Source organism: Geotrypetes seraphini, chromosome 2, assembly GCF_902459505.1.
Source record: "Geotrypetes seraphini chromosome 2, aGeoSer1.1, whole genome shotgun sequence".
Taxonomy (NCBI): domain Eukaryota; kingdom Metazoa; phylum Chordata; class Amphibia; order Gymnophiona; family Dermophiidae; genus Geotrypetes; species Geotrypetes seraphini.
In genome coordinates, this window is record NC_047085.1 from 446,553,172 (window position 1) to 446,580,140 (window position 26,969).

Sequence of the window (26,969 nt, forward strand, 5' to 3'; positions counted from 1 at the left end):
CCGATTGATTGTCTTTAGTTGATGCATCTCTGACTGAATGATGGAGTATGCAGATATTACTGCATTCGGACTTTAGGTCCGATGCAGAAAGACTCATGGTATAGCTGGCTCGGTGCAGCTCTACTGCAAAATTAGTGATCCAAAAATACCACCACATGCTGTGAGCATGCAAATTGCCGCTACATTAAAATTGTGGCAGTAATCCATACCTTCTTGTGAAATATTATTTTTCCTGTCAGTGCCTGAGTGGTGATTTTGGCTCAGGCACTGACAGGAAGGGTGATATTTAAAACAAGAAAAAAAGTGCTGATTGGTTTGCACTGGGCCCTGGTCTTCCTCTCTTCATACAGACTTAAATATTTATTTATTTATATACCTTATGATCCAAAATTCTTTGCAGTTTCCAATAACACAAACATATCTAATAAAAACTACAGTGCATAAAAATGAAGTCATCCTAAATCAAACAGTCTGTTATCTACCTTCTAATATCAAATACCTCCTCCAATTAGGTCCATACTTAAATTCCATACGCTTTCAGAAATAATGTTGTTTTTAATTCTTTCTTGAAAGGATTGAAAAGATGTAATAGCGCAAACCTCAGAAGAAAGAGCATTCCACAGCACAGGTCCTGCAACCTGGAACAGAGTTTTTCTATAACACTCTAATTTGAACCTATGAAAAGAGGGAGTCTCTAATATTAGTGTATTTGCTGATCTGAGTTCCCTTGATGGTTGAGTGGTACCTATCTGCCCGACCAAAAAAATGTCCCTGGTGTCTACTGGGAATACCTCGGATCCATACCTTGAATGAGGCAGGAGCATCGCCCACTCACTCTTGCCTCTGGTTGCCATCATCGTCAAAATGGTGATGCCCTGCCCCATGTGGTGCATCCTGGGAATTTTTCCCATATATGGCAGACTAGACCTACCTGGTACATCCCAGGGTGCATGGCTCAGGGCTGATCACTGCTGTTTTGAAGATGATGGCACTGGAGGCAAGAGCAAATGGGCATTGTTTCTACCATATGTAAGGTACAGGTATGGTGGGAGAGCCTGGGTGAGTGAATGAGGGGTCCCCAGTAGACACCACAGAGTTCCCCCAAAAATTTGGTGGGGGTGGTTGGGAAGAGTATCAGTAGACATGAGCAATTATTTAAAGTACAGTGTGAAGAGTACCATTAGTCAGCAGGATAACTTTTTTTTTTTTTAATAATCTTTATTCATTTTAAAATAATTTCAATAAGTGAACAATAAATAAAACATTTACACTATAGACAACACTTAAAATATTACAATATTCTTACAGACCAATAACCCTCACACCCAAATTATTCTTTATCATTCAAGAATCTATAGATCTATCATAATTCCATAATTCACTACATAATTTAAACATAAAATTACACATTTATCCACTTAGACATATTTTAAACTTATAAACCACCCTGCCCCCATCCATAATAATATTTGATTATAACCTATATATTCCTCCCCCCTCCCTGAATGTGCAATTCTTCTAACAACAAATGTATAATTATATTAAATCTACAAAAGATGCCAATGGACCCCATATTAGATTAAAGTTTTTAAAATTCCCTAACTGATCAGCTCTCATTTTTTCATATTTATATATTTGACATAAACTTGCCCACCAGAATGTAAAATTGAGACGATCACAGTTTTTTCAGTTACGTGTAATCAATTGTATAGCTGTACTTGTTATAATTAATAAGAGACTTCTTTTATATTTATATTTATCTAGGGGGGGTCTTTGATAACTTTTCAAGTTGGAAGAGATGGAGCTGTCGCTGTCAGTAGCGGTGGGGGAGGGGTACTGGTTTTGTTAGTGTGAGATAGGGTGCTGGAGGGACTCTTTTTTTAATGTTGATGGGACAGGGGGTCAGACAGAGGGGAGGGAGATAGAGGCTGATGCAGATGAGGGGGGTCTTTATGCTTTCTCAGACATGGCAGTAGTATGGTAGCTAATAAGTTATTTATATTTACAATTTAATATGTTGTGTGCTCTGTACTGCAGGACTAACCTTGCAAAGAAACCCTTTTTTACATACTGCAACCATTATCAAGCAGATAAACTGCATGTTGCAGCCTGCGGTAGCTTTGGGACTTGGCCCCTTTGTGCTCTGGATGTATAATGTTGAAACTGTTCCATGAACACTGAGCACTGATCAGTCTTGTTTTTGCTTCTACTGATTTCCAGATAATTAAGTACTTGGACTACAGCAAAGGCTGACTGAATTTCACATCTGGGTTTGGACTTTGGCTGAAAAAGCCTGTGATTGCAGGAGAAGGGAGTCTACCCCTGGGGGGGGGAGGGAGTCAGCTTGGCTCAGAAGGGGAACTTTTTGGTCAGATGTGGGTTGTTTTTGTTTTTTTTTTGGGGGGGGGGCGTAATTATGGTTTTGATTTATGCTGAAATCAAGTGGCCAATTTTGAGATCCTTGGTTCGGTCATGCTATAGACCAGACATGGGCAACTCCGGTCCTCGAGGGCCGGAATCCAATCGGGTTTTCAGGATTTCCCCAATGAATATGCATGATATCTATTTGCATGCACTGCTTTCAATGCATATTCATTGGAAAAATCCTGAAAACCCGATTGGACTCCGGCCCTCGAGGTCTGGAGTTGCCCATGTCTGCTATAGAACCTAGTGAACAAATTCTGATCACATTTAAAATATTTTAGCAGGTGCAGATAGTTATGTCATTGTTAGAGCCATGAACTTCACATCCTCCAACCAAAACATTTAGGCAGTGATGAGCAGTTCATGCTATTGAGAACTGATAACTTTGGACTATCAGGGAGCAAATATTTTTCCTGCAGAAAAGAGCTTTTATAAAATTGTAAAAAGCACACATGTGGAAAGTTTGCCTCAGTTTTTGCCATCTGTGCACAGGTATCCTTGAGGGCAGAGCGTGGTTGGAGTGTAACGTTATGTCGGTGGAAGATATCATGAGTTTCTTTCCACATTAACATTAAAGAAGAGTGTTTGGACTTACCGTAATTGAAAAGAATATTCAAGGTAAGTTGCTTACTTTTTAATTGAGAAAAAAAAAAAACCTTAGTGCATTATAGTCTTTCTATATATGTGTAAAAGAGAATTCTTCCATGCAACATTTTGTCATCCTTTAAAACCGTGGAATACGGGTACTTAACTGTTGATTCTTGTATTGTATTCCTTTTGGTTGATTGGTGCATTAACTTTCTTTTCTAATCCTTAGCTGCTGTGTATTTGGAAGGAGGACCCAGGGGTGGGAGTGTGGGGGGGGGAGGGTTGTTTGAGTTGGAATGGGGGGATGGGGCTCTTTAGGGGATATTTCAAAACTGTTGAGCTGGGTTTGTACTTTGTTGTGTTGCATTGTTGCATTCTTGTTTGCTCAATAAAATATATTTGATTATAAAACCGTGGAATAGTCACACATAGTGGTGACATTTGATGGGATTTTGAAGTCAAAATTTCTCGACTTATAGTGTGTATGGTAGTTAATGCCTGAAAACTGTGAAGTTGTAAATTACCCAGAACTCTGCAGAATAAATAAAAATGCCATCTCTAAGTCACTTTTTTTAAGTCCAGTAATCTGTAGCTGTTTTGTTGTCTTATGGTTCAATGTCTTTCTTGAATTTCAGTTTATCTCTGTTTGCTTCTTCTTGCTACATCTTGGCCATGTATTAGCAGCATCTGGCATCTGATGTTCACTGTCATAGCTCTGCTGCCAGACCACATCCAGAAGTGGTTGCAGGGTGGGGAGGACAAGAGGCTAAACTGGGGCATAAGAAGGAAGACCATGGAAGGATAAGAGCCAACAAAACGCACTGCAAAGTATTATTTCGAATGGCAGAAAAGGATGCTTAACTCTGGCTATGAAACTTTGGTTTTGTTTGGTTATAAGATGCAATAATTAGAATTTCTAAATGAGCACTGGGTCTTTGGGGAACAGAGTAGGAGAAAGGGTTTGGGGGAACAGAGCAGCTGCTCCCTGCCCATACGAGAATTGCTTCAAGGTTGTTGATGAAGCCATCTCAGTTTACCGACTAGGACAAATACCGGAGCAAAGCTTTGCTAAATAATTTCCCTTCTGGCTTCTTAACAGCAACTGAAAATCACGCTGAAGGCAAACAAGGATCTGAGGGATGTGTTTAATCTTGACTTTTTGGTTGTCGTTGCCAGGCATTGCCTCTGCAAAGGCGTGAGAGCATTGAAAGTTTAGTGTGTGCGGCAGTGGGTGCAATCCGACCCTGGATTACCTAAACAAAAGTGCGTGGATTATCTGCGTTTTAAGCGCTGCACCTTTCTTCTTAATCAGACTTGCTTCACTATTCTCTGCTCCTTTTCTGGTGTGTTTGTTTGTCATGTCAATAGTTTAAGGAAGAAACTAAATCAAAATAACTGGCTGGCATACAAGTGGTTGTGGTTCAGAAAAAAAAAATAAATCTCAAAGAACAAGCTTTGATAGTTTCCAAGCTAAGGTTAACTAAACACCATAAAGATTATGTAAGACTTAACGGCGAAAGAGCACAAGAACTTGTATGACGTGAATGAGAGCAAATGGTATAGAATACATTTAGGGGAGGGAAATGCATCAAACGTGGGCAAAGGAAACTGCTGTACTAGTTTGACCTGTGCTGTATGTGTGATTTTGCAGAAGTATAACTTGTGTTGGCATTAGGACTGTACGTCGCTTAAAAATTTTAATCGCACAATTAATTGCATAAAGTGCCCCCTCACATTTCCTTCTGTATAGTGCAGGGGTAGGCAATTCTGGTCCTCGAGAGCCGGAGCCAGGTCAGGTTTTCAGGATATCCACAATAAATATGTATGAGATAGATTTGCATCTCAAGGAGGCAGTGCATGCAAATCCATCTCATACACATTCATTGTCGATATCCTGAAAACCTGACCTGGCTCTGTCTCTCGAGGACCGGAATTGCCTACCTCTGGTATAGTGCAATATAGAGATCACTATAGAAATAATTAATAGTAGTAGTAGACCCGGCTGGTAATGAAACTGCCAATGGCATAGCTTTGAGCTTCATAGATGCACCCAAGCCCATGTACTATGACTGGTTAAAGCCCCTTCTAAATAGGAGATGGCAGGCACTCCCTTATTAACTTTATCCACATATCACATGTTAATTCAAACATTCAGCTATGACTTGAAAATATGAAAATAGTGCCCTAAAGTGCCCCAGTAGATTTTGGCTTAACACATGGGAACATCCTGCATTTGCATGTGCTAAGTCTAAATTTCATTTAGCTGCATTTTAGTTGAAGGGCTCCTTTTAGATTGTCAGTCCTCTAGGGACAGAAAATGCTATATCTACTGTGCGTGAAAGTAGCTTGTCAAGAATTACTACTGACTGGGATGGAAAAAAAAGGCATGAGAGAAATCTGGGCTTTCTTCAGACCTCGCAACAAGTTTTTACTTTGTAATAAAGAACCTTGTACTTCAGATTCATGTTCAGTTTCAAGTTTTATTTAAAATTTGATTAAATGCCTATTTGAAATTCTAGGCGTTTTACAATAATAAAAGGGGAGGACAAAAGTAAAACATTGGACTTATACAATCAAGACATAGTATTAACGAACAATTAAACGAGAGGTAAAAGGGGAGAGCTACAATAAGTTGTAGAAAAGATAACATTGAAGGAAAAGACAAAAGAGGGAAGGGAATGACAAAAGGAGGGAAGGGAGTGACTTGTTTACTGTTGGAACCAGAAAATCAGAAAAGAAAAGGTCAATGTTCGAAGGCGTCTTTAAAAAGGAAACATTTTAATCCACCTTTGAATTTATCCAGATTTTGCTCTTCTCTAACAGCATGGAAGAATTAGTTTGGTTTTGTAACAAAATTGTATGTATGTCAGTAATTTTTACACTTCTACATCCATGCTTCCCTTTTGGTAGATATTTGATATACTCATATTTTTATAAAGGCCAGTTAAATTTAGATGACTTAATTGTGCCTCAATTGCCCAAAAGAGGTGATATCAATTGGGCAATTGCTGAATTACTCTCACACAAGAACTTGTATAATAAATTGATAGTATAGTCCATGAATTAAGTGTGCCTTAAGTAGATTATCTGGAATGATTTCATGTTTACTAAGCATGTTATGGGTTCTCTTTGGGGGAACAGTGGCATCAAGTGTATAATATGTTTTTAATTCCTTTCGTTTTCCTGGAGAAGGCGGAACCATTGTGACCCTTCCTTCTGTAAAATGGAACCACCTTATCAAGTGGAGAAAGCATGAAAAGTATGGCTCATGGAAACAAGAGCATAGAAAATTAAATATCCATCTCATTAAAAACTTTAAAATGTGATGCATCTGAGCTAGGAAATTATTTGTAATCCCTGTGTGTGTTTGTCTATATGTAAGCATCAGAGGGAAGGTTCAGAGCCAGTGCAAGCAAGAGGAATGAGCTGCCACTCACTACTAGCAAAGACCTAAAGATACCAGGAGGGGTCAGGGGAATGGAGTTAAATGACCCCCATTGATTGCCTAGGCGGAAGGGGGAGAGATGCCAGGTGACAGGGAGCAGGGTTGTTGTGCCCACCCACTTTGGGCTCAGGCTACATCCCTGATTAGGAGAGTGTCTGGCTACATCCCTGATTAGGAGAGTTTGAAAGGATGAAATCTCTTATTTCATTGTCAGTTGGCTTCTGTGCTACTGGAACATCTCCTCGTCTCACAGATATGCATCGTGCCGTTTTTTGTGGAACTCTCAGTCCAATATGCATGGTTTTGAATTTGATGTCACATGTCTAGTTTCATCCCATTGTGTTAAAAGTTTTGGAGAGGTGTTTTGTACCTAAGTGAAGACTGAAGAGCGACAAATCACCAGGTCCGGACGGCATCCACCCAAGGGTACTAAAAGAACTGAGAAACGAAATAGCAGAAACATTTCGCCAAATATGTAACCTATCCTTAGAAACCGGGGAGATCCCAGAGGACTGGAAAATAGCAAATGTCGCGCCCATCTTCAAGAAAAGCTTGACCTCGGTTCCAGGAAAGATGATGGAAGCACCGATTAAGGACACCATCTGCGATCACATAGAAAACTATGGGCAGCTGAAGGCAAGCCAGCACGGCTTCTGCAAGGGAAGGTCATGCCTCACGAACTTGCTGTACTTCTTTGAGGGAATAAACAGTCAGATGGATAAAGGGGAATCCATAGACATCATTTACCTTGACTTCCAAAAAGCCTTCGACAAGGTACCCCACGAACGGCTGCTAAAGAAGCTGTGGAACCACGGGGTGCAAGGGGATATCCACCGATGGATCAAACACTGGCTGGCAAGCAGGAAACAGAGGGTTGGAGTAAAGGGCCATTACTCAGAATGGCAATGGGTCATGAGTGGAGTGCCATAGGGGTCGGTGCTGGGACCGCTCCTGTTCAATATATTTATTAACGACTTGGAGACAGGGACGAACTGTGAGGTTATTAAATTTGCGGACGACACCAAACTCTACAGCAGGGTTAGAACCACAGAAGACTGTGAAGACCTGCAAAGGGACTTAATGAGATTGGAAGACTGGGCAAGAAAATGGCAAATGAGTTTTTAACACTGAGAAATGCAAGGTCATGCATGTAGGGAAAAAGAACCCGATGTTCAACTATAAAATGGGGGGATCATTGCTAGGGGTGAGCAACCTTGAAAGAGACCTGGGGGGTGATGGTGGACACAACATTGAAAGCATCAGCACAGTGTGCGACAGCCTCAAAGAAAGCGAACAGAATGTTGGGTATCATTAAAAAGGGTATCACGACCAGGACGAAGGAAGTCATCTTGCCGCTGTATCGGGCAATGGTGTGCCCACATCTGGAATACTGTGTCCAGTACTGGTCGCCGTACCTCAAAAAGGACATGGCAGTACTTGAGGGAGTTCAGAGAAGAGCGACTAAACTGATAAAAGGTATGGAAAACTTCTTATACGCTGACAGATTGGAAATGCTGGGGCTATTCTCCCTGGAAAAGCGGAGACTTAGAGGAGACATGATAGAAACCTTCAAAATCCTGAAGGGCATAGAGTAGGTAAACAGGGACAGATTCTTCAGACTGTGGGGAACCACAAGTACAAGGGGGCACTCGGAGAAATTGAAAAAGGACAGGTTTAGAACAAATGCTAGGAAGTTCTTTTTCACTCAGAGGGTGGTGGACACATGGAACGCGCTTCCGGAGGTTGTGATAGGCCAGAGCACGCTATAGGGGTTCAAGGAGGGTCTAGATAGGTTCCTAAAAGATAAGGGGATTGAGGGGTACAGATAGAAGTAGAGGTAGGTTATAGAAGTGGTCAGGAACCACTTCACAGGTCATAGACCTGATGGGCCGCCGCGAGAGCGGACCGCTGGGCACGATGGACCTCTGGTTTGACCCAGTGAAGGCAACTTCTTATGTTCTTGATCCCTTTTCTGTAATTCCTTCCAGGTCCTTTTGGGTTAGAATAAAAATATACGTAATATGTAGAACTTAGCATTCTACACTTCTCCCTCCGTATTCGCTGTGATAGGGGATTAACAGAACCACAAATACAGAAAAAACGTGAATAACTTTTTCATATGTTATTCGCTGTTTTCTATTAAAAACCATCGTGAATATGGTGAAACCACAAATAACATGGAGGGAGACCTGGCCTGTTCCTGAAGGAGAGGGAATCGGCGATTTTCTCTGTAAATGCTTGGAATCAGCGATTTCTCTATGCAAGCTGATGTAATTTGGGGGAGAGGAGCCAGCAAGTAAAAAATCATGAGTAATCGAAACCATGATTGCTTAAACCGCGAATACGGAGGGAGAAGTGTAGTTAAAACAATTTACAAAACCATTTTTGTTTTGTCTTGTTTTGTTTTAATGTTATGAATGGTTTCTTTTGTGTTCTGCAACAAAATAAGCACCAATAGGTTCCACAGACCACCAAGGGGAAGCCAAAACAGTACTGTGGAAATGAAGTTCTTGATGTAAAAATTTTAATTGCAATAATAATTCACAGAACAAAACTAGTCCAAGTGATGAAATCAAAATAGTCAGTACATGTAAGTCAGTACATATAACACACAATAAAAATTGTGATACCGACCTGACATAGTCCATGTTTCGGCTATAATCACCTTCTGGGGTCCAAATGTCGAATACCACAAAATGTAGTTATGTAAAAAACAAAAAAAGCATCCAAAAGTGTGAGTAAAATCTTGGGCTCTGCATTGGACATTTTGTGGTTTTATTGTGTAGCACTGGAAAGTCTGTTTTATTATTATTATTATTATACTCGTGGACTATGTCATGGAGGCAAAGAGGTTTTGCAGTGCATGCAAAACTGAAGAGTTTCATGGTAGGGATAGGAGAAATGTGAGGGTACTTGAGCATTTCAATGTCTTTGCAATGCTATATAATATTTTTAAAATCCATACATTTTTGTCTTTTTCTTTTCTTTTTGCATTTTCTAAACAACCACTGCAAAACCTCTTGGGTGGGATCTTGAGTTTAATGAATAAAAGTGAGGATTGCATATTATCTTTATTGCATAAGAAAGCCTCTTTATAATTATGTAATATAAAAGCTACTGCCCCCTTCCACTTTTTTTTTGGGGGGGGGCTATTAGATTATTGCCTTCTCTGGGGATGGAGGGTGGGAGAGGACTTGCTTTCTGTTGGAGCTACAAGGGTGTCTGTTCCACTACTTGACTGGAGCACCAAGAAAGATTCCCATAATCCCTCATCCAAGCACATTGCATTAATATGTCCTTGTGTTATTTTGAAATATATGCCTTTCAGTCCTTGCATCTGGCTTTAGAAATTTAATTGTGCTTGTCAAAGGAATAAATTCAGGTGTATATTTTAAAAAATATCCTGCATCGTTTAATAGACATCCTATGTAGAGTACAAAATACCATTGAAAAATTGATAAAGCAGATTTTTAGTCAAACAATACAAAAAAACCCCGTCGTATGTTGCTTCAGTGGCTCTAGACTTCTCCTCCAACTTTAATACACTGGCACAATCAGCTGCAAGATCTTTTGAGGATGGAGAGACTTTCTATTTGAATTCAAGAGGGCCTGGGATAGGCTCGTAGGATCTCTTGGAGAGAGAAAGAGATGATGGTTACTGCGGATGGGCAGACTAGATGGGCCATTTGGCCTTTATCTGCCATCATGTTTTTTTTTTTTAAGTTCAAGAAATTTTTATTGGCATTCAAAAAACGAGAACAGAAGGAGTGTACACCAGATGTAAAGTAGATGTTATAACAATATCTAGGATGTAAATATAGCAGAACAGTCACTGGCTAATGTGCAAGTGATACAATAATGCATCCAGTGATACATAAAATTTATGATACTAGTGTTTAAGCCCGTTACATTAACGGGTGCTAGAAAGCAGCCCCCTTTCCCTCTCCCCCTCCAGTTCCTCCCTAACTATCTCTCCGTGGCCCCCCTTCTATCTTCCCCCCCTAAGCAAAACGATCTGCCTCCCAGCACACCCCTTCCCCCGTAGCAGCCCCCTTTCCCTCTCTCTACCCCTCCAATTCCTCCCTGACAGGGTCTCCGTGGCCCCCCTTCTGTCTCCCCTCCCAAGCAAAGCTCTCTGCCTCCCAGCACACCCCTCCCCCAAAACAGACCCCTTTCCCTCTACCTCTCCAATTCCTCCCTGACTGTCTCTCTGTGGCCCCCCATTTTGTCTCCCCCCCAAGCAAAGCTATCTACCTCCCAGCACACCTCTCCCCCAAAGCAGACCCCTTTCCCTCTGCCCCTCCACTTCCTCCCTGACTGTCTCTCCTTGGCCCCCCTTCTGTCTCCCCCCCCAAGCAAAGCTGTCTGCCTCCAAGCACACCCCTCCCCCAAAGCAGGCCCCTTTCCCTCTCCAGTTCCTCCCTGTCTCTCTGTGGCCCCCCTTCTGTCTCCCCCCCCCCAAGCAAAGCTGTCTGCCTCCAAGCACACCTCTCCCCCAAAGCAGGCCCCTTTCCCTCTCCCGCTCCAGGAAAAGGTAAATCTGATATAAATAGATCATATTTCTATGTTAAGAACAAAACTCTCCACAAAACTAAATAGATAAAGAAAGGCGCTTTTAATGTCGCTAATAGGAAGCAGAACAAGATAAATGGATCCAACACGGACTGTGCTTTTGGATGTTTAGTTTTCCTTTAATATGATTGCTCCATAGGCTTATTTTTATTGTCTGATTGTTGAGTGGACAACCTGAGGACTCCTGATACAGGCTTTGTAGCCGAAACATTGCCCATGTCAGGTCCGTTTTTCTTGTTCCACTTCCTATTGGTGACATTAAAAGCTTCAGTTTGAAGGTCTGGTCTTCTCTGCTCCTTTGTTTATCCAGAGACTTACTATTGAAAATATGGGTTGTTAAGCAGAGAAGAGATTTACAAACTCTGCCCCCCCCTCCTTTTTAGAGCATTGCAGCAATATGAGTGTGTTCTGCTTTATTGAATGATCTGAATATTTGATTTGTGGATCTTTGTTCTGATGGGTGGTGTGAAAATTAAGAGGCTCTCACAGTGATTGTCATTGGATCGCTTATGGAAGGACTTTCCAAGAAGGAATCTGACCATTTGCTTGGGAGAGCATGTAGGGGGGTAGAATTAAAGGCTCTTTTTACTAAGGTGCGCTAGCGTTTTTAGCACACACACAAAATTATCACGTGGTACGCTTCTAGAATAACGCTAGCTCAATGATGGCATTAAGGTCTAGTACGCGCGGCAATGTAGCGCATGCTATTCCGCGGGTTAAGGCCCTAACGCACCTTAGTTAAAGGAGCCTTAAAATGCCATTATTGTTGATGTTTGTTTCATTATATGGCTCATGTTTCTAAGTACAGTTACATTTGTATAATTCATTTTGTGACAGCAAAGAGGTGTTATACAAGTCCCATCCCTCCCTTTCCCTTCTGAGGTAAAGAGTTCCATGATCTTTCCCCCTCTACCCTCTTGTTTCATGTGTGTTAACCCAGTATGTTTTTTTTTATAATTTAAAGGTCAGTGTATTTGTATTTCTATTTTACTTGAATTGTACATCGCTTAGGTATTTAATAAGCGATTTATCAAGCACTAATAAAACTTGGAAACTTGGAAAACAGGGAGAAGCTCACGTAACAGACAACTGTTACTTGTACTTGCTGTCAGAGATGCAAAGAAGCAGAAGAAGACTGCAAAGAACACTCAAGCATAGAAGAGTCAATCAAAGGAGAGGAAATACTCTGTCCACCCCCTTCAAACCCTTGAAAGCTAACAAATCTTAAACTTAACTCTCTGCACAATTGAAAACCAATGGAGCGATTCATAGTCAGGAGCACTGTGACTTGTAACAGATACACTGATCTTTTTCCGAACAGCAACTGTTTGAGTGATGGTCAATAGAGAGTTGTGGTAAATGAATTCACTCTGAGGAAAAAAAAGGTTATTTAGTGGCGTAAATAAGGAATTGGTCCTTAGGCCAGTTTTGTTCATCATCTTGTTAGTAATACAGTGGTGCCTCGCACAGCGAACGCCTCGCACAGCGAACGCTGCGCACAACGAACTTTATGTCTTGATTCGTACAACGGACTTCGTTTCACACAACGAAGTCCGGGGTTCCTGCGGGGTTGGATCGCAGCGGGGTTGGTCGAGCCGCGAGGGTAGTCTCCTTCTCCTTACCTGCCCTGTCGCAGCACACAGCCGAACGGAAATCTTCCCGATGTCAGCGCTGACGTCGGAGGGAGGGCTTAAGCAAAGCCCTCCCTTCCTCCGACGTCAGCGCTGACATCAGGAAGACTTCCGTTCGGCTGTGTGCGGCTGCGGCAGGGCAGGTAGGAAGAAGGCAATGGCGAACGAAAGAGGGGGGAGGGGGCGGTCCGCCCCGAAGAATGTGCACAGCTGGTCAGGTCCCCCGATCGACCGACAACAGGCCCGGCCGACAAACCTCCCTGCCCTGTAGCCGCGAATCTAAATTACCTCTTACAGCAGCTTCAATAATCCAGCTGCTGTAAGAAGGTAATTTAGATTCGCGGCTACAGGACAGGGAGATTTGTCCGACCGGGCCTGTTCTGTTGTCGGTCGGGTGCAAAAGCGCCACAAAGGTGGAGGCAGGGAGGGAGGAAAGGTGGAGTGGAGAAGAAAAGACGCTTAAGGGGGGAGAAGGCCGCTGAAAGCACATGTTGGAGCAGGGGATGAGAGGGAGGGAGAGAAGGGGAAATATTGGACAAGGGCAGAAGGGATGCTAAATCATAGGGTGACAGGCAGAGAGAACAACAGGAAAAAGAGTGGAAGCAATCTTGAACCCTGAGGGTGAGGGCAGAGAGAGGTGGTGAGATGATTGATCATGGGGAGAGGGACAAAAGGGAATAGAGATGGGATAGGAAGATAGTGGAAGTAAAAGGACAGGGAGATGTATGTTTTTAGATGTATCTAAATAAAAATAATAACAAAAAATTTATCTTTTTTATGTCATCTTAGCATATTTTATGCTGCAGAACGAATTATTTTTTTTTACATGTATTCCTATGGGAAAACGCGTTTCACATAACGAACGTTTCACATAACAAACTTGCTCCTGGAACCAATTAAGTTCGTTGTGTGAGGCACCACTGTATTACAGAGGAGTTAGGTTTGGCTTTTCTGCAGATGACATGAGAATGAGAGAGAGCTTGAAGAAAAGCTCAAGAAGTGATCTCATGTTTGACTTGTCCAAGTTAATAAAATATACAGGAATCCAAGGGAGTAGTGAGTGACAAGTCAATATGCAATGAGCAGGAGAGAGACTTCAAGGTAAAATTGTCCAATACTCTTTCTTGAGGTAGTGAAGCAGTGATATGGCAGTGCCTTGTGTATTAACTTATTGACATCTCAAGGAAGAGAAGCCGCCAACCAGGAATATGCCATCAAGTGGAATCTTTATTATGTCTGGACTCAACACGGCAATTGTTTTGGCCAATTCTTCTCGGCTAACCATCGACTCAGTTGCACTGTGTACAACATTTTATTTAAAAAAACTGCATATTATAAATTACATAACCATCGAGTACGCAACAAAAACTCTCTTGACAAATTCAAAGGAAAACTGAAAACATTCCTCTGTAAGGATGCTTTTAATCCTTAAATCTTTTCTGCTTTAGTTTCCCAAATTCCTCCTAGCTCAGGTTTTTCGGATGAGATTTCTTTCCCTCTCGTATTTTCCCTTCCTTGGATTGCTTTCTTTCTGATGATGGATTTCTAACCCTCTACCCTCTTGCGTAAGTCAATCTTGTTGGTCTCATGTTTGTTTCCCCCCTTTTAGAGCTCTACTTATTTAAAATGTTTTATAATGTAAAACCGCCTAGAAGTATGATAGGTGGTATATTAAATTTTTAATAAAGCTTGACAACATGAAACTAAAGGTAAGTGGCTGAGTCTTCAAAAAGGCACATAGGTGCTGAAACACTGACCGTGTTGAGTCCAGACCTAATAAAGATTTTGTTTGATGACGTATTCCTGGTTGGTGGCTTCTCTTCCACACGACTCTTGTGTTTAGATTTTTATTGTCGTCACTGAGGTGTTTGACCCGGTGACAGGTCAAAAGCGTACGCCGACAAAGGTGCGCCCAGACAACTGAGTGCAAGGTGGAAGCCCGCGCCGAAGAAAAACAGAGTTTTAAGGGGCTCCGACGGGGTGCAGGGGGGACCTCCCCCCACTTTACTGAATACAGATCCCGCCGGCGTTGTGGGGGGTTTGGGAGGTTGTAAACCCCCCTCCATTATACTGAAAACTTCACTTTTTCCCTAAAAAAAACAGGGAAAAACTGAAGTTTCCCGCAGGGCTGTGGAGTCAGAGTCGAGGAGTCGGAGGAAATTTCGGGGACCAGGAGTCGGAGTCGGAGTCAGGAGTACAAAAAACTGAGGAGTCTGAGTCGGAGTCGGAACATTTATCTACCGACTCCATTTTTGAACTTGGCATACCAATCATGAGTGATTCTTTCAGCTATAGCACCCACTATATACACAGCACAAATGTTGCGAGCAGCTTCTGCGGCCTTAGAACCTTGATTAAAAGCAAAAAGAAGGTGGTGTCAAGAATGCTCATTTCTCTCAACTTGACATTCCATTTTAATGATCTGAAAATTAACCAGTGCTGTGGAGTCAGAGTCGGGGTCGAGGAGTCGGAGTCGGAGGAAATTTCGGGTACCTGGAGTCGGAGTCGGAGTCTGAAGTACAAAAAACTGAGGAGTCGGAGTCGGAGTCTGAAGTACAAAAAACTGAGGAGTCGGAGTCGGAATATTTATCTACCGACTCCACAGCCCTGGTTTCCCGTATAATGAGGGGGGTTACAACCCCCCCACAACGCCGGCGCAATCCGTATTCAGTAAAGTGGGGGTGTTCTCCACGAACACCCCCCGTTGGAGCCCCTTAAAACACTGTTTTTCTTTGGCGCTCAGTTGACTCGGCGCGCCTTTGTCGGCGTGCGCTTTTGTCTATGAACCGTTTGACCCTACATGTGTAGCACTTCCAGTCATGCACAGCACTGTAGATATTCATAAGAGGTGGGCCTTGCTTCTTGAAAGGTTACAGCTAAAGGTTGACAGGCAGGCAGCACAGGTAAAATATAAAGAGGAGATGAATTGGTTGGTCTTCTATGAGAGATCAGTATACATAAAAATGGTTAATGGATTAAAGAGAGAATTGGGCGCTAACCAATTTAGTGCATGCTAACAATTAGTGTGAGCTAAATGCTAAGATGCCCATTATATTGCAATAGATTTTTTAGCATTTAGCATGCGCTAATCATTAGCGTGTGCTAAATCTCATAGCGTCCCTTAATGAATTCCTCCTTAAGTGACAATGTTTGTAGTATTGGACTGTTTGAGCCTCATTTTTCTGGATACATTCTAAATAAAGATTTTCCATAAATATTTAAAAAAGTGGTTTTAGAATTACATTCTAAAGGTATAAATTGGACCCTAAAAGTAAACGCTCATCATGGGAAAGGGTTTAGGATAAGAGGTTACATTCTGAGACTGCTGGGGACGAGGCACGGGAAAGGGGTGTCTGTTTTTTTGAGAGTTGAATATGTAGAATATGGAAGGCAGATCTAGGAAAATGATTGAGCTTAGGTAACGGGCATGGGCAATGGAGGAGCTGCTGTAGAATTGCAAGTTGGAATTTATATGGGCCTGTGCCCAAGGGTAGATGTATGCGTCAGACTGACGAGACATCTTGGCCCTTATTTAATGTCCTTACTAGTATGTTAGTATGTTTGTCATGAAGACAAGCCCATTGTGCAAAATTGTAGAATGTTGTTATAAGGTTTGAAGAGGTAATGTGAAGCGGCCTTACAATCCGCTAGGTCCTGGGTTCAATACCCTCGCAGAAGATTCATTAGGAAGTAAAATCAAATGACAGGCACAGCCAGAAGTGATTACATAAAGAATATAATATAGAAGTAGGTTTAATATTACAGAAAGCAAGATTCATAAAGATTACAATTAAGGAATAAGTTTTACAAATACAGAGACTGCTTCTGTGCTCTTGTGAATGAGAGAGAACAGACAAAGAAAAGAATCCTAGGGAAAGAGAGACAGGAAAGGGGTAATGTTGAGACAGAGAAACATGATGTTCCAGGGAGAGCAAGAAGAAGGGGGGGGGGTGATGTTGAGAGGGGGCTTTTTATAGATTGGAGTTTTATTCTAAAAAAAATAGAATCTATTGAACTTCAATAAAATCTATTGAAGTTAAGTATCCCTATCTTTTGTAAACTGTTTGAAACAATGGTTAGTTTCACTGATCTGATAAGGAAGGTGAGTGAGGTGTGCGAGACTGGAGAAGATCAGACTGGAGTCAAATGTAATTTCAAGTATGCCTCTGACACTGGTTTCTGATTACCTTAACTATCTGTGTACCTGGACCCATTGTACATCCTAAGCTGTCCATCCTAAGCATCAGACATTAACACCTCTTAGCACCTCTTAGCTGCAAGGTCCTGTAAGCACTGATTTAATTTAGGCTGGCTAAGGCTGTTTTCATTGACATTCCCTAAGGTCAGACATGAATGATATGATCTCCCATAGGCCTTTGCTGACATTGGTAAGGCCAGCAAGTTAAGGCAGGGCTGACAGGTGTCTAAATAAGAAAAATATTGAAAATACAAACTGGGCTAAATCATGGCTGCCCAGACCTAACTTGTGTCCATATAACTACTGTGTTTCCCCAAAAATAAGACACTGTCTTATATTAATTTTGGGTCCAAAAAATGCACTAAGGCTTATTTTCGGAGGTTGTCTTATTTTTTTCCATGAACAATTATCATCTCTCCCTTCCTCTCCTCCACCCCAATTCTTCCTCTTTCCTTTCTCTCTCCCACAAGTACAGCATCTTTCCTTCCCTCTCACCCATCCCCTTGTGCCTTCACTCTGCAGCATCTTTCTATCCCTCCCTCCCTCCCATCCCCCTGTGCAGGAGAACCCGTGAGCAGCATCTTTCTATCCCTCCCTCCCATCCCCCCCACGCAGCTGAACCCTGCTGACCCTCCCACTGTGAGACCAACATACCTCCCTCCAAACAGCATCATCATCAGCACTCTAAATAGGCTGCTTCACAGCCTTCTCCCACTGGAGCCTTCTCTGTGCCGCATTGCTGATGACATCATCAATGATGCGGCAGAGGGAAAGAACTGGCAGGAGAAGACCGTGAAGCAGCCTGTTTAGAATGCTGCTGATGCCTCTGTTTGGAGGGGAGGTAAGTCGGTCTCAAGGTGGGAGGGTCAACGGAGTTCTGCTGCACGGGGGCGGGTGAATCGCTGTTGCTGGCGAATCAAGGGATGGAGTCGGGGACATTTGGGAGGGGCTTCTGGGATCGAACTAACTAGGGCTTATATTAAGACCTACCCTGAAAATCATGCTAGGGCTTATTTTCAGGGTAGGTCTTATTTTCGGGGAAACACGGTTTCGGGGTAGGTCTGATTTTCAGGGAAACATGGTAGTTGGATTTTTGGACTATCTAGAATGCATGCACTGGGTCTCACATCTTGCAAATTTATCTTTGTGGATATACTAAAACCTTCCCCCCAGGATACAGTTGGGGAAACTCTGGTCTAAAGTTGTCTTTTGTATCCCTTAAGTGTCCCCTTTTCTCATTCTTTCATCATGACTTCATAAGCTAAAGCCCTCAGGTTATCTTCAGTAATTTCTCTTTTACTGCAGAGGAGCTTTTTGCATTTAAAATGTTGCTCTGTGTAGTTGTGCAATCCTGAGCGGAGTGGAACAGATAAATATGCCTCGACTGTTTACTTTTTCAGTAAGTACAAAGGCTAATGGTCAGCCATGAGGTTACAAAGCAGTACGATTAAAACAAATAGGAGAAAATATTTTTTCATTTGCCACAGATTTACGCTCTGGAATTAGTTGTGGAGGATGTGGTAAAAGCAGTTAGCGTAGGTGGCTTTAAAATAAACCTTGGACTAGTTCCGAGAAAAGAAGTCCATAAACTGTCGTTAACCCTTTAATTGGCAGATGGTGACATGGCTGCTTTACGTAACTTGGTGTTGAATGAGAGCAACAGTCCTAAGGTAGCAAGCATTTGGAGATGCAGATCTCCGATATGAGCCATAGAAACACATGTTGCTTCTGAGCAACAATGCCAAATAAAGGGTTACGGTAAACCTGGAGAAAACCATTGCTTGTCCCTAAGGGCGAGCTGCATAACATCTTACTACTGTTTGGGGTATTGCCAAGTACTTGTGATCTGGATTGGCAACTGTATCTGAAACAAGATACTGGGCTTGATGGAGCTTTGGCCTTACCCAGGATAATGATCCCTGTGGCTTTTTTGTTGTTATTTTCTGGTGGTAAACGGAAGTGCTGTAATCATGTGTTGGAAGGTGAGCCTAAGGAAAATAATTCTTGGCATCATAGTTCAAACCTTACTTGTAAACAGCTAGGTTAATTGCCAGTAATTCAGTTTCTAGGATCTATCTGTCCATCACCATGTCTTCTAGTCTTCACTGGAAATGTAGACACCACTGCCTTTATTCCCTGTCTTTCACCTTGTACAGGGGTAGGCAATTCCGGTCCTCGAAAGCCAGAGCCAGGTCAGGTTTTCAGGATATCCACAATGAATATGTATGAGATAGATTTGCATCTCAAGGAGGCAGTTCATGCAAATCCATCTCCTACATATTCATTGTGGATATCCTGAAAACCTCGTCCTGGCTCTGGCTCTCGAGGACCGGAATTGCCTACCCCTGACCTAGTACTGTGTAATCTTTTGAGTTACTGGAATCACAGCTGGCTTGGAATTTTTGATGCCTCCTCTCCCCCTTAAGTACTTGAGAAATCTGAAGGGCAGACATTTTTATTTTCATACTTTTGTTTGAGATCTTCCCTTCAATCATATAAAATGTTTGGCTAGTTGTCATGAAAAAGATCGATGGAGTCGTAAGAAAAGGATTATCTTATTTAGACATGGATTAGAGCCGGTTTAGGTATGCGCGACTCAAAAATACTAGATTAGATTAAATTAATCGGTAAGTCTCACCTTCATGACTGCTCATGTAGCCCCCTTTTACTAAGCTGCCATAGAGGTTTCTTTTGCAGCCTGGAGCGCTAAATGCTCCAACGCATCAGACCATTTAGCACCTTGGGCTGTGGTAGAAAACTCTACTGTACCTTAGTTAAAGAGGGCCTTAATGTAATTAGGATACTTATAAAGTGCATAGAAGGTTTAAAATACTTGAGCAATGGCAAGCTAATATATACTAGCTTGACATCCTGTTATGTATTAATTGGATTGGCTTTATTATGATTTTAATTCATTGTACTCCATACCTAAAGAAGGATATAAAAATACTCGAGAGGGTGCAGAGACGAGCAACGAAGCTAATAAAGGGCATGGAGAACTTGGAATACGAGGAACGACTTAAGAGATTGGGATTGTTCTCCCTTGAGAAGAGGAGACTGCGAGGGGATATGATCCAGACTTTCAAAATACTGAAAGGAATCGACAAAATAGAGCAGGGAAAAAAATTATTTACATTGTCCAATGTGACACAGACAAGAGGACATGGACTGAAGCTAAGGGGGGACAATTTCAGGACAAATATCAGGAAGTTCTGCTTCACGCAATGAGTGGTGGACACCTGGAATGCTCTCCCAGAGGAGGTAATTGCAGAATCCACTGTTCTAGGATTTAAGGGTAAGTTAGATGTATATCTCCTTATGAGTGGCATAAGGTGACATAAGTAAGGGTAAGCTAGATGCACATCTCCTTATGAGAAGCTTAGAGTGAAATGGGGACTAAAACTATGCCAGGGTAAACCTGGTGAGGCCTCCGCGTGTGCGGATCGCCCGACTTGATGGACCTAGGGTCTGTTCCGGAGATGGCACTTCTTATGTTCTTATGTATTGTGTACTTCATATTTTGATAGTAATTGTAGATTTATGTGTTCAAGGCATTGAAGTTTTCTGAAATATTATTTCTTTTTAACTAAATACTAGCAGACTTGATTTAAAAAAAAAAAACTAGACATATTACCTGTCATTAAATATTAATGATATAAAAGTATAAATTTAGGTTTCTGTTTTTAATCTGTTGATATTAAATAGCTCACAAGGGACTAGTCATGCTAGTCAGTAAGGGCAAAAATGACAAAGTCTGACGTATAGACAGACGGATCTATTGAAATATAAATTTTGAGGGCAAGAATCCATCTTAATTGGTGACGTTGAATTTTATACACCACAAATCTGATCTTCAGCCTATAATGGGGATTCTCATCCCAGTTCTCGGAACAAACTCAACCAGTCTGGGTTTTCAGGATATCCACACAGGGCCGGCTTTAGGGGGGAGGGGCAAGCAGGCAACTGCCCTGAGCCTCACAGCTTCAGGGGGCTGTCTTGGGCTAGGATGTCCTTCCCTTCTTCATACCCCGTTTCAAAACCCCCTTCTTCTTTTAAAATTCAAAGGGGTTGCCGGTGTGGCTGCAAATCCTGGTGCTGCTCGTGGATTCCTCGGCACTGTTTCTCTACTAAGGTCTGCCCAAACAGAAACAGGATGGACCGCAGCAGGGGAGCAGTGTCGAGGGAATTGCTGCTTGTGCCAGCGACTCCTTTACATTTTAAGAGGTGAGGGGGGAGGGCTTTGGAATAGGGTGGGGAGAAGGGAAGGGCCCAATTTCTTAGTATGATACTTCAGCATATTAAATTATCATTGAAGGAATATAAAATGCACTGTGTTGTCAATCTTTTATTGGTTTGAGGCTACCGATGGACGGTTATGGCAGCATTCATTCCATCACTGCTGTTTGCCAATTACTAATGGTCATGGGATTTACATTCTCTCAGTATGTATTTGAATTGTTAGTGCTCCTTAAAAACGTAGTGCGCATCAGTCAGTGTAATGCATATTAACCTATGAATTAACATGTATTACTTCATGGAGTGGAGGAGTAGCCTAATGGTTAGTGCAGTGGGTTCGGTTCCCACTGTAGCTCTTTGTGATCCTGGGCAAGTTACTCAACCCTTCATTGCACCAACAAAAATACAGCACTTTAGATGCTAGTAGAAAAACTAGCAGGAGGTGCTGCAAGACTGCACAGTGTGACTGCTGGGATCCACAGGAAGGAGTTACTTAGCTGAAGGATGAAAGGAGCCACCAGAAGCCAGAGCACAAGAGGCTTCTGCCGTGGCTCCTCACTGCCCCACCAGCTTTGCGAGCATATTTAAAACTCCAGGGCCAGCATTTCACAATGCATATCTCATGTACCCTGAGATCAGCAGGGGGAATTGTCTGTTGTTATGATGGGATGCAGTGGTGCAGGCTAAGTTGACCTAAGTAATGAAGGCAGAAAGGAGGGGGAGGGGTGCAGATGCTAAGAGGAAAGATGGATAAGAGAGACAAGTGGCAGATGAGGTAGGGAAGAAAGGTGCTGTGAAGGGGTGGCAGCAAATGCAGAGGACTTTCTGTGCCTGATAATTTAGGATGAATAACTGTACTAGACGGAATGCCACTGTTGCCCGTATTGCCTTAATTGTCTGTATCTCATTTGTTTATTTTAATGTATGTTACCTTGTAACCCATTCTGAGCGGTCTGGGCAGGATGGGATATAAAATGAATTTAATGAATCAACCAATTAAGCGATTAATTAAAGGGGATGGATGCCAAGGAAAGGAGCAGATAAGGAACAAATTGGGGCAAATAATGGGGAATAAAACTAATGCAGGTTTTGGAGAAAGAGAGATTGGGATAATGGCAGATGCTGCAGAGAAATAAGGGAGGTGCTGTGCACCAGCCACCACTGCCATGACAGAAAGCTCTATATCTGAGCAATAATTTAACAGGAAGGAGGTGCAGGGAGATAGGCTGAAGGACAGGATGTTTCATACCCTTGCACCAGCCTTGAGTGGCATGGATTTCTAATGTCAGTATATAACTCTTTCACATGGATAGTGCAAAGTAAAAAGCTGTGCTTTTACACAGGCCAGGACTAGTATATCAAGGGTGGAAAAAGCCTCAGACGACAAACCCTCCCACCATCCACAGATGGGATTTAAGGTGTTCAGGCTAAAAACCTCATAGGCATTAAAAAAAAAACAAAAAAAAAAACCAATCCTCGACATTATAAAATTGGCTCTGTGCGGTGCAAACAAGAATCAAAGCTTTAAAGATAGATGGAAAAAAAATCAACTTATCTCACAAAACGAAAGAGTTATATACTGACACTATTGAATTTTCACTATATCTGTGTTATTTTTGCTCTGGATCTTTAATGTAACATTCAGACTGTAAATACTGTCATGATTGTCGGTCTTTGAATCTCTTTAGAGCCTAAAGCAGACATTTTTCTTACTATGTAGCCTTCAGCGCTTGCAGTAATTTGTTCTTTCATGTGATATTTTGTCATTCTTACTGTTTTAAATGAAAAAAAAAAAAAATCCTCGGAAGTCATGTTGGTACTTTTCTTGGGATTTTGTGATGAGCGGCTTGCTAGAAGTATAGACCTCTCTAGTTGTTTTTTTTTTAACAAATGGACACAGCAATTGCAGGTCAAGAGACTACAGGCTGGAGCTGTTGTTGGAACAGCTGATCTGATCCGTCTCAGTGTCAAGAGCTATTTATGGTAGATTAGCTGTATCAAAGCTCTACTCTTCCAACCATAAAAGGTTGGTGTTATGCGAGGTTGCCATTCTGCATTTGGCCTGGAGTCCTTCGAGACTAAAGTGAAGCTCTACTTTTTCATGTGGCTGAATCTAGTGATGGATGAAAACGCCAAAGACAGAGCAGGAAACTACAGCACTCGGGACATCATCCGACTGGGAACTTTTGAAAGGAAACTTCCTCTGCCTTTTCCTTTGAGGCTTTCTAAAGTGGCGCTTGGAATATAGCTCTAGCTTTTTAATTTTTTTTTTTTTGTAGGTGTGCATATTCTACAGGAAAGCACCATTCTAATATTAGCCAGCTTTGAATCATCTTGACAGCCGATGTAGCTGCCATGCTTGCATGTTGATCTTGGGTAATATGTGTCATGGTTTGTTCATTTTAGCACCTGGAAGTCTTGTTCTGCCAGTAAAGAGAGCACAATTTTTTTTAGCTAGTGTAAGTTAGCTTATATATATATATTTTCCAAAGCTGCTACAGAAGTTTTGAAAATTTTGTTTGGGGAAAGAGGATATACAGAATCCAACTAGAACTGTGACGACCACTTTTCCTTGGGAGAGCAAGCGTTTTCACAGGAATTTCAAAGTAAGTGTATATTTGTGCGACTGCTCAAAGCCTCGTGTTGGGATGAGTTCCTGAACCTGCTTCAGCTTGACATTTCTTCTTTCTGATTTGTTGATGCCAGTGGGGCATACTTCCTTGTTAAAGTATTCTTGCCTGTTTATCCTCATTGGTTTTAATAGATCCCTCAGATTCACATAATTTTGAAAATGTTCATTCCTTTGTTTTTGGAGACCAGAGGGTTGTTTTTTTCTTTTCTTCTTTTTTAAATAGTTTGATTAGTATAGTTGTATTATTTGCAGTTTGTGGTGCTTTATTCTCTCTTGAACCAGTTGATCTATCTGTTTGGTTATATGAACTAATTTCTGGAGAAAGGCATTCTACCAATCATATGCTCACTGAACTATTAAATTACACTTGAATGATAACAGCTTCTCAATTTATTTAGGATTGAAGTATGGCATCTTCCTTTGTATACAGGTCTGGTTTGTCTGTATTCAGAAATTTTATGGGTGGGATTTTGCAATATTGATGCCATCTTAGTGCAGGCCCCCAAGTAAAGCAGAAATTAGAAGATTTGTTCCTTTTGGGGGTTTTTTTCCCCCCCCAATATTGTGCTTAGCTGTCCTTTCACATTTTTTTCCATTTATATTTAGACTGCCTCCATATTGATTTCAGAAGGAAGATATTGTTCTGTTTGGGTCCACTGCATTGAAAGAAGTGACTTGAACTGATAGGGGTGGACAGTTGTGAGCACGAGCTTGGTACTTTTGGGCTCCTAAAAATATAAAGTGTGTTCACATATACAATATGGGCCGGATTCTATAACTGGCGTCTGTCTGTGTCTGCTTTAAAAGTAGCCACTTATCATGTATCAATCATTCGACAGCACCGGTTACAGAATCACACTTAAAATCAGCCAAGATAGGCGGCTGAAATGTAGGCCCGGAAAACCCGGGCCTACATATTAGCTGGCTATCTAAGCCACCATGGGATCCTAAAGTCAGTCCACAGCAGCCATAAGCTGATTGTGGCAGGGGAAGTTATCCCTGATCGGCTCTTGGCAGTGCTCCTTGAAGCCATGGCTTTGGGGAGGCCTGCTGGCTCAGCTGATAGGGGAGGGGAGAAAAACCCTTCCATGATCAGCTGAGTGGCTTTGGCCGGGGACCCCCTCCCCCAACCACAATAGGCAGGAGGGATGCTCACTCCCTCCTGCCTGCAGGCCCTTGAACCCATGACCCGCCCCAACCGCTGAAACCCTCGAACCTCCCCATCCTGACACCCCCCTGAACCCATGATTCATTGGGGTGGGCAGGTAGGGGAGGGTCATTGGGGTGGGCAGACTAGATGGGCTGTGGCCCTTATCTGCCGTCTATTTCTATGTTTCTATGTTTCTATACTCTCAAACCCCTCCCCCCCCCGACACCCCCATCCCCATACCTTTTGTAGTAAGGCCGGCTGGAGGGATGCCTACACCCTCTGGCGGGCAGACTCGCCTCTTCATACAGCCAGGGAGGGACCTAAGACCCTGATTGGGCCAAAGACCTCCACTTCCAACGTTGACTGTGCTTACTTTGGCATTCCACAGCTTAAAGTGGCTAACCAGCCACGTTGCCAGTCGCCTTTTATTTAGGTGTTGGTAGGCGCTTCAACACTTCCGTCTTTTGCCCTTTCTGATGGCATTTTTCAATTAACTTAGGCAGCGGCAGGGCGCCTACCAACGCCTAAGTTTAGGCGCTTGTTATTTAATTTCCCTGTATGTGCTTAAAGAAAGAAATGTGAAACAAATATGAACAAAAGCCTGGAAATCTGGAAATTACTTTTTTTAAAAGGAGCACAAACCAATTCTATTTTATTGCCATATACACCCCTATTAAACTGATAATCCACAGTTGCTACCAACCTTTTTCCTCAGATTCCCCAGATCAGATTTAAACTCCTCCTCCTAACTTTTGCTGACCGAAGGCCCCAATGCACAAAAGCTTTCCGTGACAGCATGACTTGTTTAAAGCAGTCTTGCTGCCACAGAAAACTCTCCTCCCAGAGAACAAAAGGGTTCTCCGTGGCTGCTACCGATCCTCCAAGCAGCCACCGAGAACCCTATGCAAATGCATCACAAGGAGTTCATAAGTATTTAAATGAGTTCTCCTTGCCATTTACAAAACGGAATGCCCCCCTTTTTACGGGGGCAAAATTTTAAACACATGCATAAAAGCAGCATCCATTTTTAAAAAAAAAATTTGTTGGGAGAGCAGGGGCTGCTGGTTCAGCTGATCACAGCTCCGGAGCCGGCAGGGGAAGCCGTAAATCAGCTGATCCAGCAGCTGCTGCTCTGCTAGCTCACTGATCACGGCTCTGGATCCGCCATCTCAATGTATTTAATAATTTTCCTCTCCCTGTTTTTTTCCCCTTTCGTATCATGTACGTACGTCAATGCGTAAGTGCTTCCCTCCTTTTAGCTTAGACATGTTTTTATTTCTATTTTTTAATTTTTAAATTCTTTTTTATTGTTAACCGTTTAGATACCTGTATGATAAACGATATATTAAAAATAAAGAAACTTGTAACTTAAACTTGAAGGAGCATGGCAGCTGCAGGCAGGAGGCGATAGATGTGTCTAGTGATTGCTCTTCTGAGCAAGTGCAAGATATAGTTCCTCCCCCTTTTACCGGGACTGCTCCACCCGGTCAAGAAAAATCGCTCCCACCGTAGGTTTTTTGGGTTTTTTTTTTTTTACCATGGTATCAGAGCATTGTGCATCGGGGTCTGATTCCTTCTGCCTTGCGTGCTGTCCTTTCTTCTGCTTCCTGGGTTAGTTTATCTTGCTTTTCTCTCTGCATTTCGTCAGTCATTCAGCTTTCACCTTAAAATTTTCACTTCTGTATGGTGATTCAGTTTCTCTGTTTTTCCTTTGCTCATGCATGGCTTTTTTTTTTTTCTCTTAATCCTATGTAAAAATGACAAGTTGTTGCATTTCTCAATTCATCTACCAACATGAAGATGAATTTCCCCTATATTGTCTGGTGCTGAGGGAAAAAAAAAAAAAAGGGCAGGGTATTTTTTTTTGGCATGCAGCAGTATCTGGTTTCTGCCACATTCTGTCTGTCTATGCTTTTAACTTTCTCTGCTGTCTGCTGGCCTGGAAAAATCTATCCTGAAAATGGCATGTCTGGGATGCGTCACATTCTTGCTAGTTAAAACCACTTGTAGAGGTTACTGGCGATACAGAGGTACTGGGGCAGGGAGGTATCTTTACCCTTTGTGCTAGACCAGTGGTTCCCAACCCTGTCCTG

General features: G+C 42.2%; 1 protein-coding gene across 4 annotated transcripts in view; it reads left to right on the plus strand.

Annotated features, from left to right (window-relative positions):
- SVIL (supervillin) overlaps nucleotides 1-26,969 on the plus strand; it is a 483,923-nt gene that overhangs the window by 89,075 nt on the left and 367,879 nt on the right. For 2 of the 4 annotated variants that reach the window (XM_033931470.1, XM_033931469.1), the window contains one exon: nucleotides 2,917-3,042. The exons of 1 other annotated variant lie outside the window; for it this stretch is intronic. The gene's annotated coding sequence lies outside the window, so the exon portion shown is untranslated. Of the gene's footprint in view, nucleotides 1-2,916; nucleotides 3,043-23,177; nucleotides 23,701-26,969 lie in introns of those variants that run through there. One more of the 4 variants, XM_033931471.1, reaches the window with a different exon arrangement.